This window comes from Mustela lutreola, chromosome 8, assembly GCF_030435805.1.
Source record: "Mustela lutreola isolate mMusLut2 chromosome 8, mMusLut2.pri, whole genome shotgun sequence".
NCBI lineage: Eukaryota > Metazoa > Chordata > Mammalia > Carnivora > Mustelidae > Mustela > Mustela lutreola.
Genome location: NC_081297.1, coordinates 96,124,311 through 96,133,599, shown reverse-complemented (window position 1 = coordinate 96,133,599; position 9,289 = coordinate 96,124,311). Strand labels below are relative to the sequence as shown.

At 42.5% G+C, this 9,289-nt stretch overlaps 1 pseudogene; it reads left to right on the top strand.

The window, feature by feature from the left end:
- The first annotated feature begins 2,314 nt into the window (after positions 1–2,314).
- LOC131837971 (large ribosomal subunit protein uL11-like) lies at positions 2,315–2,819 on the top strand (annotated as a pseudogene).
- Positions 2,820–9,289: the final 6,470 nt, after the last annotated feature.

Below are 9,289 nucleotides of genomic sequence, written 5' to 3'. Positions count from 1 at the left end.
GGGCGCACAGAGCTCCCGAATCAGAGAGCCTTAGTAAGGAGAAACATACTGGAAGACTACGCGGCAAGAGTAAGCAACCGCCGAGACAGAGAGGCTTGTGGAGAGCTGAGAGTCTAGAAACTGAGTTAGACGCCAGTGGAAGGAGTACTAGAAGCAGAAGGGGCAGAAACAGAAGTTCGCTCGCCCCAATAGCATCGCCTTGCTTAGAAAGCAACAGACAGCTACTCTTAAGGGATGAGATAACAAGATTAATAGAGCTGCTTTTTATCAGAACAGCTTTTTAGTGTTGCTTGAGGTCTGTGTGTCCTGTTCCTGGCTTTGCGGCAGATGAGATGATTCTGTTCTTTCTCTGCTTTGCCTACATTCTTGCAACACAAAGGACAAACGGAGAATGCATCCACTCCTTGCAACTTACCAGAAGCTAACCTGCGTAGACAAATACTCAGATCGTAGCCAACTAAAAAAATGTTCTTTAAAACACGGATAAGCAATCTAGAAGACAAATTTTTGTCTGTGTTTATAGTTATTTCCTTAGGACTGAGCCCTGGAATAAAAATGGATAGGTCAAAGGGTAAAGAACTTTTTGAAAACTGCCAGCTTTTCAAAAACCACTTTGATTACTATTGAACTTGATTATTTTTGGATGACTTTTATGTCTTAATTTTTTTTTTTTAATTTTATGCGTTGTCTGTTTCTTTTCTGTGTCTATGTGGCTGATACTGTATTTTGGCAGGCCTAATCTCCAGTTGCAACCTTTTTCTTCCTTACTTGACTCCACTGTGGAGGGGACAAAAGCTAAATTTTGATTTCTACCTTTTTTTGTTGACATGAGAAATAAGTCTTCTGGCACATTCTCCACATTCTGCTTTCTTCCTGCTTGAACTGCAGGGAGATACAGCAGTCATTTTGAAACCAGAAAAATAAAAGCTACATGCTAAGAATGTGAGAGTCAGAAGGGTTAAGCCTTGGACATTTGTGGTATCTGGAGTTTGGACTGATTCCTATGGGATTTCTTGTTACCTGAGTAAAACAGTCCCTTCACCTACGAAGCCACCATGGTAGGCTTTTCTGTTTCTTGAAGCTAAGTACAATTTGGACCGTTGTATCCAGTTTTTCATGATCTCATCCATAGGGCAAGTATCCATCATGTTTGTTGCAAATACTTTGCCAATTATCCTTTAGTTTGTGATGTTTTTCAATGCTAAACACATACGGTTTCATGTCTATGTTGTTAAATGTACTCATTTTTTCCTGTGATTTATTCCATTGAAAATCTGAGAGACAGTTGGATAATTTTGAAAGTTCTTGAAGAAGTTATAAACAAAACAAAACACAGTCTATCTGTTGTAATTGTAATACAGAAACCAATGATGAATAAAAACAAAACATATGTGTAACATGCTACAGTAACCGGTACGTTTATAATAATGAAAATGGGCTGAACTTCTTAAATTTCCTAGCAAAAGACAGTCGTTCTCAGATTGGTTACATACCTACTTACGCATGCACATCCGGATGCATACAATTGTGCCGTTTACAAAACATACTCAAGCCAAAATGACAAAAAAAAAAAAAAAAATAGAAAGCAGATAGGCAAAGATACATCAAGGAAGGAAAATAAAAACAAAGCGAAAAGTAACATTGAATAAAATATACCGTAGGGCAAAAGCAGTAAGTGGGCCCCATACCACCATTTTATGGATAAAGCTGTATCATGATGAGTCATGTGATTTTATTCATAAACACTATATAGCTTTATACAGAGCCAAATACTATCGAAACACATGGAGAAAATTCTAGAAACACAATTGTGGGACATTTTAATGTGTTTTACCCTTTGATACGTAGGATAAAAAAATACCCATAAATATAGAGAGCTGAGTAATTTAATAAACATGTTTGATTTAATACATACATTCAAAATTATGTACACTTCAAAACAATATGCCTTCATTTTTAGTAGGCCTGAAATATTTGTAATAATTTAATATTTTGTCAGAAGTTGGGGAAATCAACTTTGGGGGAAAAAAGATGAGCAGATTATCTTAATTTTGTAAAGAATTTATTTATTTATTGGACAGAGAGAGAGTAAGGAAACAAGCAGGGGGAGCAGGAGAGGTCACTTCCAGCTGAGCAGGGAACCTGATGCGGGGCTCAATTCGAGGATGCTGGGATCACAGCCTGAGCCAAAGGCAGATGCTTAACAACTGAATCACTCAGGTGCCCTGAGAAATTAATTTTAAAATTAAAATTTAAGTTTTTGGCTTTTGGCTTGAAGCAGGAGAATGTGCAACTGTCTTGGGCCATCCGAATCCGGGTTCATCCAACGCCAGCCGCCTCCACCATGCCACCTAAGTTCAACCTTGATGAGATCAGTTTTTACCTGACGTGCACCGGTGGGGAAGTCAGTGCCACATAGGCCCTGGCCCTCAAGTTCGGCCTTCTGGGGTAGTCTCCAGAACAGTTTGGTGATGATCTCACCAAGGCAACCAACTGGTGATTGGAAGGATCTAGAGATGATGGTGAAACTGACCACTCAGAACCAACAGGCCCAAATTGAAGGGGGACCTTCTGCCTCTACCCTGATGAGCGAATCACCAAAGGACAGAAAGATGCAGAAACACGTGGAGCACAGTGGCAGCATCACTTTTGATGAGACTGTCAACATTGCCTGCCAGATGTGGCACCGGTATTTAGCCAAAGAACTCTCTGGAACGATTAATGAGATCCTGGGGACTGCCCAGTCTGTGGGCAACAATGTTGATGGCTGCCACCCTCATGACATCATAGATGACATCAACAGTGGTGCAGTGGAATGAAGAACAACAAAGGAAGACATTTCAATAAAGGATCATTTGACCATCAGAAAATTTAAAAGTGTCCTAAGGTATCTTTTAACCGAAAGAAGAAATTCCCTCCTCGTATATGGCACATCTTGGGTATCCATTTATCAGTTGGTAGACAACTGGGTTATTTCTACTTTTTGACTACTATGAATAACGCTGCTATGAGCATTTGTGCTCAGGTTTTGGTGTGAGCATATGTTTTCAATTATTTTGGGTGCATGTCCAGGATTGGAATGGCTGGGTCATACGGTAATTATATGTTTAATGTTTTGAGGCACAGTTTTCCAAGACAGCTGCAACATTTTACATTGCATCCGGCAATGCACAGAGCCCCAATTTTTCTACATCCTCACTAGCATTTATTATTGGCCTTTTTTTTGGTTGTTATGTTCATGAAGTAAGGATTACACACAGCTCCCTCGATGCATGTCTAAAGCAGTCATCTCTGTCAGGTAAGAGTTACGTGCAAAGTCCTCTGTGTGTGCCAAGAAGACCAAACCAACGGATGTTCAGAACTGTTTCGATGTTGGAACCATTATCTCCTCGCAGAAGACCAAAATTAGTGTATTACCTCAATATTACTGAATATCTTCATGAGGTAGAGAATTAAAGGAGCTGGAGAAATACCTCTTAATAGATCTCTGGCCCCTGAAATTTCTGAACCATGCTTAATGAAAAGAATCAAAGTTTTTCGTTTTGCTTTCTGGCATCATCTTCTTTAGATGATCTCCCATCATTCATCCATCAATGTAACTTAGGTTGTTTTCATACTTGGCCATTGTGAGTAATGCTGCAGTGAACATGGGAGTGCAGATTATCTCTGTGAGATCTTATTTTCCTTTCTTTTGGCTATAAACACAGAAGTGGAGTTACTAGTTCATGTGGAAGTTCTATTTCCAATTTCTTGAGGAACCTCCCTATCATTTTCCAGAGTGGAAATTTACATTCCCACCAACAGTGCACAAGGGGTCCCCTCTTCTCCACATCTTGGCCAGCACTTGTTATCTCCGGTCTTTCTGAGTCCAGCCATCCTAACAGGTGTGAGGTGATAGCTTCCTGTGGTTTTGATTTGCATCTGGTAGGGGTTCATTTGCACTTTGTTCCATGAAGGGGAAATTAACCAAACATGACCCAGGAGAGGGACGCCTGGGTGGCTCAGTCGGTTAAGTGGTTTCCTTCAGCTCAGGTCATGATCCCAGGCTCCTGGGATTGAGTCCCACATTGGGCTCCTTGCTCAGTGGGGAGCCTACTTTTCTCTCGCCCTCTGCCTGCCACTCTGCCTGCTTGTGTTTTCTCTCTCTGTCAAATAAATAAATAAAATCTTCAAAAAAAAAAAAAAAAAAAAAAGATGTCCCTGGAGAGTGAGTAGGCATCAATAAACATTGTCTGCCTCTTGCTGTTTCTTGTAAAATCTTTACTTTCATTTTATATTTTTTCTTTTTTAAAATATTTTATTTATTTATTTGAGAGAGAGACAGAGAGAGCATGAGCAAAGAGAAGGTCAGAGGAGAAACAGACTCTCTGTGAGCTGGGAGCCTGATGCGGGACTCGATCCCGGGACTCCAGGATCATGACCTGAGGTGAAGGCAGTTGCTCAACCAACTGAATCACCCAGGCGCCCCTCTACTTTCATTTTAAACAGTACATATGGCTCTTCATCTCATCATAGTGGTAAGATCTTGAGTTCAATCTCTGAGACTGAGTTAGAAGAGTTCTTTCACCTTGCTTTGGTCTTAGGTCAGGAAATGTCCAATATCTCCACCATGATCCATCCTCAAGCCCATGGCAGACATTGTTATGTATCATGACACACCACACTGTCTCGCCAAGTTCTGCTTCTGTCACAGGGCCCTTGATGTTGTAGAGCTTCAAGAAGCCACTACCAACTGACAAGAGATGGAGTGAAGTGGAGCCTATTCACCACCCTCATTGTGAGAGCTAGTCTAGTCAGTCTAGTTCCCTGAAGGAGATTCTTCTCAGGACTCAGACCAGCTCATCATAGCTCTGAGACAGTGTTGAAAGCTGAAGTCACAGCCCTTTAAAAAGTGTTACTTGTTTTCACTGTGTCCTCAGTGCATATGCATATCATGCACACTTTTGTTTCTTTGATTTATTTTAAAAATGTTCTGGGAGCCTGGGTGGCTCAGTCAGTTAAGCGTCTGCCTTCAGCTCAGGTCATGATCCCAGGGTCCTGAGATCAAGTCCCGCTCGGGCTCCCTGCTCAGTGGAAGGTCTGCTTCTCTTCTATGCCTCTGCCTGTCGCTCCTCCTGCTTGTGCTCTCTATCTCTCTGTCAAATAAATAAATAAAACCTTTTTTTAAAAAAAAAGTATTAATGGTTTAGGTTTGCTAAAATTTGAAGTCATTTTAAAACCCTAAGCCTTCACCGCTTTGTCATGATAGAACACTTTGAAAAAGATTGTATTTCTATTACCTCAGCCAAATGTGAACTGTGGCCAGTGATTCTGCCAACGTCTCTCCACCTCTACGGCTCCTGGTCTTCTTCGTACGCTGCCCTTCCTCTCTCACTGAGTTTCACTTGTCTGGAGTCCCTGCTTCTGGGAACAGTTCTGCTTTCGGTCAGCCGTGCCCGTCACAAGATTTTAGAGCATCAGTTTTCTTCAACTGTAAAAATACTAGATCAACTAATACCTATTCCAGCCAAAAAGATTGGATCATCTTGATTTAATTATAAGATATATTATCTTATAATCTGCAAAGCACTAAACCACTTGGTGACCCACTGCTACCACTGCAGTCTCTCTCCCCTCCCACCCTCCACCCTCGACAGTTGCTTTTCATCCCTTCTTGGCCAGCACTGATTACGTTTGCCTTGAACAAGATGAAGAAAGTCTGAAGCATGTTTTCATCAGCATCAGCGCTACTGACATTTTCGGTTGGACAATTCTTTGTTGTGGAGGACCAGTTCTGTACATTGTAACATCTTTGGTCTCTACCCACTAGAATCCAGTTAGCAGCCCCACTACCACCCCCCTACCCAGTTATGACAACTAAAAATGTCCCCCAGAAATACCAGATGTTGCTAGGGAGCAGGGGGTAAAATCATCCCTAATTGAAAACAACTGCTGAATGTTACATATAAAAGGGCTGTAATACTAGGAGTTTAGGAATTTTTGAAAAATTTTTTTTTTTTAAAGATTTTTATTTATTTATTTGACAGACAGAGATCACAAGTAGGCAGAGAGGCAGGCAGAGAGAGAGAGAGAGAGAGGGAAGCAGGCTCCCTGCAGAGCAGAGAGCCCGATGCGGGGCTCGATCCCAGGACCCTGAGATTATGACCCGAGCCGAAGGCAGCAGCCCAAACCACTGAGCCACCCAGGCGTTCCTTGAAATTTTTTTTAAAGGATTTCTTTATCTAACAGAGAGTGAGAGAGTGAGAAAGCACAAAGCAGGGGAAGGGCAGGGGAAAAGGGGGAAGCAGACTCCCTGCTGAGCAGGGAGCCCAGTAAGGGACTCGATTCCAGGACCCTGAGATCATGACCTGAGCCAAAGGCGAAGCTTAACCAACTGAGCCACTGAGGTGCCTGGAATTACAATATTTTTGAACATGTGTTTTTGTCAATATGTTGTAGTCAAGTACGTGCAAAGAGTAGGGAAGTGGTACTCAAGGGCATTCTACTTCACCTGGAATTGTCTTATGAGAAAAAACAGACTCTCTAAGGAGGTCTTAAAAAAAGTTGTGACCCACAATACAGGTCATCCCCTGACATGAAAAGGGATCCTAAATCTAATTTGACAGAAATCCACTCAGTGTCTCCAGCCACCTTAAAATTGATACTGGTTTCGGGGCGCCTGGGTGGCTCAGTCGGCTAAGCCACTGCTTTTGGCTCAGGTCATGATCCTGGAGTCCCGGGATCGAGTCCCATGTTGGGCTCCCAGCTCCATGGGGAGTCTGCTTCTCCCTCTGACCTTCTCCCCTCTCACGCTCTCTCTCTTTCTCTCTCCCTTTCTCACTCTCAAATAAATAAATAAAATCTTTAAAAAAAAATTGATAATGGTTTCATAAGGACACAGGAAGCATGATATTAAAAAAATATTTATCATCAAGTGGGGTCCAGGGATAGATGACATGATGAATCAGAGTCTAGCTATTGGAGTTGCTGTCAATGGCAATCCTGTTTACCTACTATTTGTTCTCACAGGAGACTTAAGAAGCAAAATGTGCACATGGGCAACTTTTAAATCAAATGGGCACATGGTAACTCGAACCACACAAAAGCTATTCATTGAGACGTAAATTTCACCCTCGCCCCTGACCTTTAGTCTCTCTTTCTTGGAGCAACCACTGATACCAATTTTTTGGTCGCCAGGAGATGTTCCACGCCTCTGTGCGTGCCCTGCACACGTGTGTGTAGGCGTCACCGTAGGAGTTGCAATTCACACATCAGTAATCCCGTAGCAACAAAAACAAAATCAACCTTTAGCACAGTCACAGGAAAAAAACATTTTACTCAGTCACCCCGAGAAAGGGAAAAACTTAAGTATTAGGCATCTTTCCGCCTGCCTGGTTTGCTTTTAATACTGTATTTGGTCAGTTCTAAGATGCCCACTGTCAACATCTCAGCACGTCTGGAATTAGACTGTGTCTTAGTTTTTATGTTACATTTAATGCAACACAGACTTATTGTGATATTTAAAATTAGATAACCCAGAAAGCACATCATTCTTTTATCCAGAAGTAGGTGGAGTAAATTATCCTTTTAAATCTTCTAAAAGGGCAAGGGATAGAGGCAGTCTCTGGACCTGAGGAAACTGCCAGCTTTCAGGGGCAGCCGGTGGAAGCGTACCGTCCCACATGGTAGGGAGCACTAGTGCTGTCTGATTAGCTTTCATTTGATGGGTTTCACCCATCACTTGTGTTTTTCTGCACATTCTCCTTCCTGCCCAGGTTAGACATGCAGTGTGGTGGACTGGAAAGAGTCTGGGTTTTAGAGTTAGGAATGAGTGGATTACATTTCTTCTCTTGACACTTTCTGTGTCATGTTGGGCAAGTTACCATCCAGAGCGGTATTTTCCTCCTCTGTAAAATGGACATAATGATTGCTCCTTCCCAGGCTTGTGGTAACCCGCTGGCAGTGTGAATGTCATGGGATTCTTTCTTTCCTTCCTTCCTTCCTTCTTTCCCTATTATCTATCATGTATCTATTGATTCATCTATCGGTCCCTTCCCCAGGTGCCAGCCCTTGGAAGTCCCCAAGCCCTCCAGTTTTGTAGGATCATCTTGCACTTTAAGATTTAATAAAAATGAGCTCACAATCCAGTCCCACTTAAGCTGGAATACGTCACGTCCTTCCCAATATCTCTAGGAAGCCTTTGCAGGACTTCTCACTGCTCCTACTGAATTCTTTCTCTCCATTCTGCATTTTGCCTCCTGGGATATTGGCTGTTCCTTTGAAACAATTTGTCACTCTGACAGACGGCACTCCAAACCCCTCACGTCCAAACCACGGCTGACTTAAAGCTGTGTGTGAATGCTTTATTACACTTTGTGGCCATTAAAACAGAGCTCATATTGCCATGCACCATAAAACAACTGAGTGGTTAAAATCCAATACTAGGCTTCAATGCAGGATGACCACATGGAGCAGAGAGTGTGGACTCGGGAGCCAGACTGCTCAGGTTCAAATTCTCATCCCATCACCTCCTAGCCATGATCTTGGTGTTGGGAGAGGCAGTTTGCCATGGATCCCAGGAGTCTCTGCATTTCCTTGCTGAGGGCACCAAACTACAGCCCCTCATCATCCTCTTACCCCAGTAGTTTCTGTAGCAAGTCACATAGAAATTAAATCGGTCTGGGCGCTCACAGTTTAAGTACTTTACAACTCGCCCCCTATAAAAAGTGTTGAGCCTTTGACCCAGGGTTCTTCACAGGCAGCACGACCCACTGTGTGAGTAGCTGTCCTCTGGGCCCATGACTACCCCACGGGACTTAGGGGCAGGAACCCCGCAGCCACACTGATGTTACTGCTGTTTGCTGCACTGTGAATCGCAGACCGTCTTGGCTCCATCCATTCAGTCTTGTCTCCACTTCTGCACCTATGAAGTGATGGGTGCTAACCTGCTGGGGGCTTACCCGTGTCGCTAGCAAGTCTGTCGCTCTTTGCCATTTGGGGTTTTTCCCTGATACTTGGTTAAGTTACTTAATGTCCCCGTGCCTCAGTTTTTACACTTGAAAATGGGAAAAATAATAATAATAATGCTCAACTCCTACTGTTATTTTGAGAATCAAACCAGTTAATGTAAGTCAAGCATTTAGAACAGGGCCTGGCATGTAATTATATTTGAACTAATGCTAATATCGCTTAGCTCTGTTTTCTCCCATCTGTTCCTAACTTCTCACCTTCTAAAACTCAAAATTCTTCTAAATTTTGTCTTCTAAAACTCAAAATTCTACCTTTATTTTGAAGGGAAATGTACTTTTCT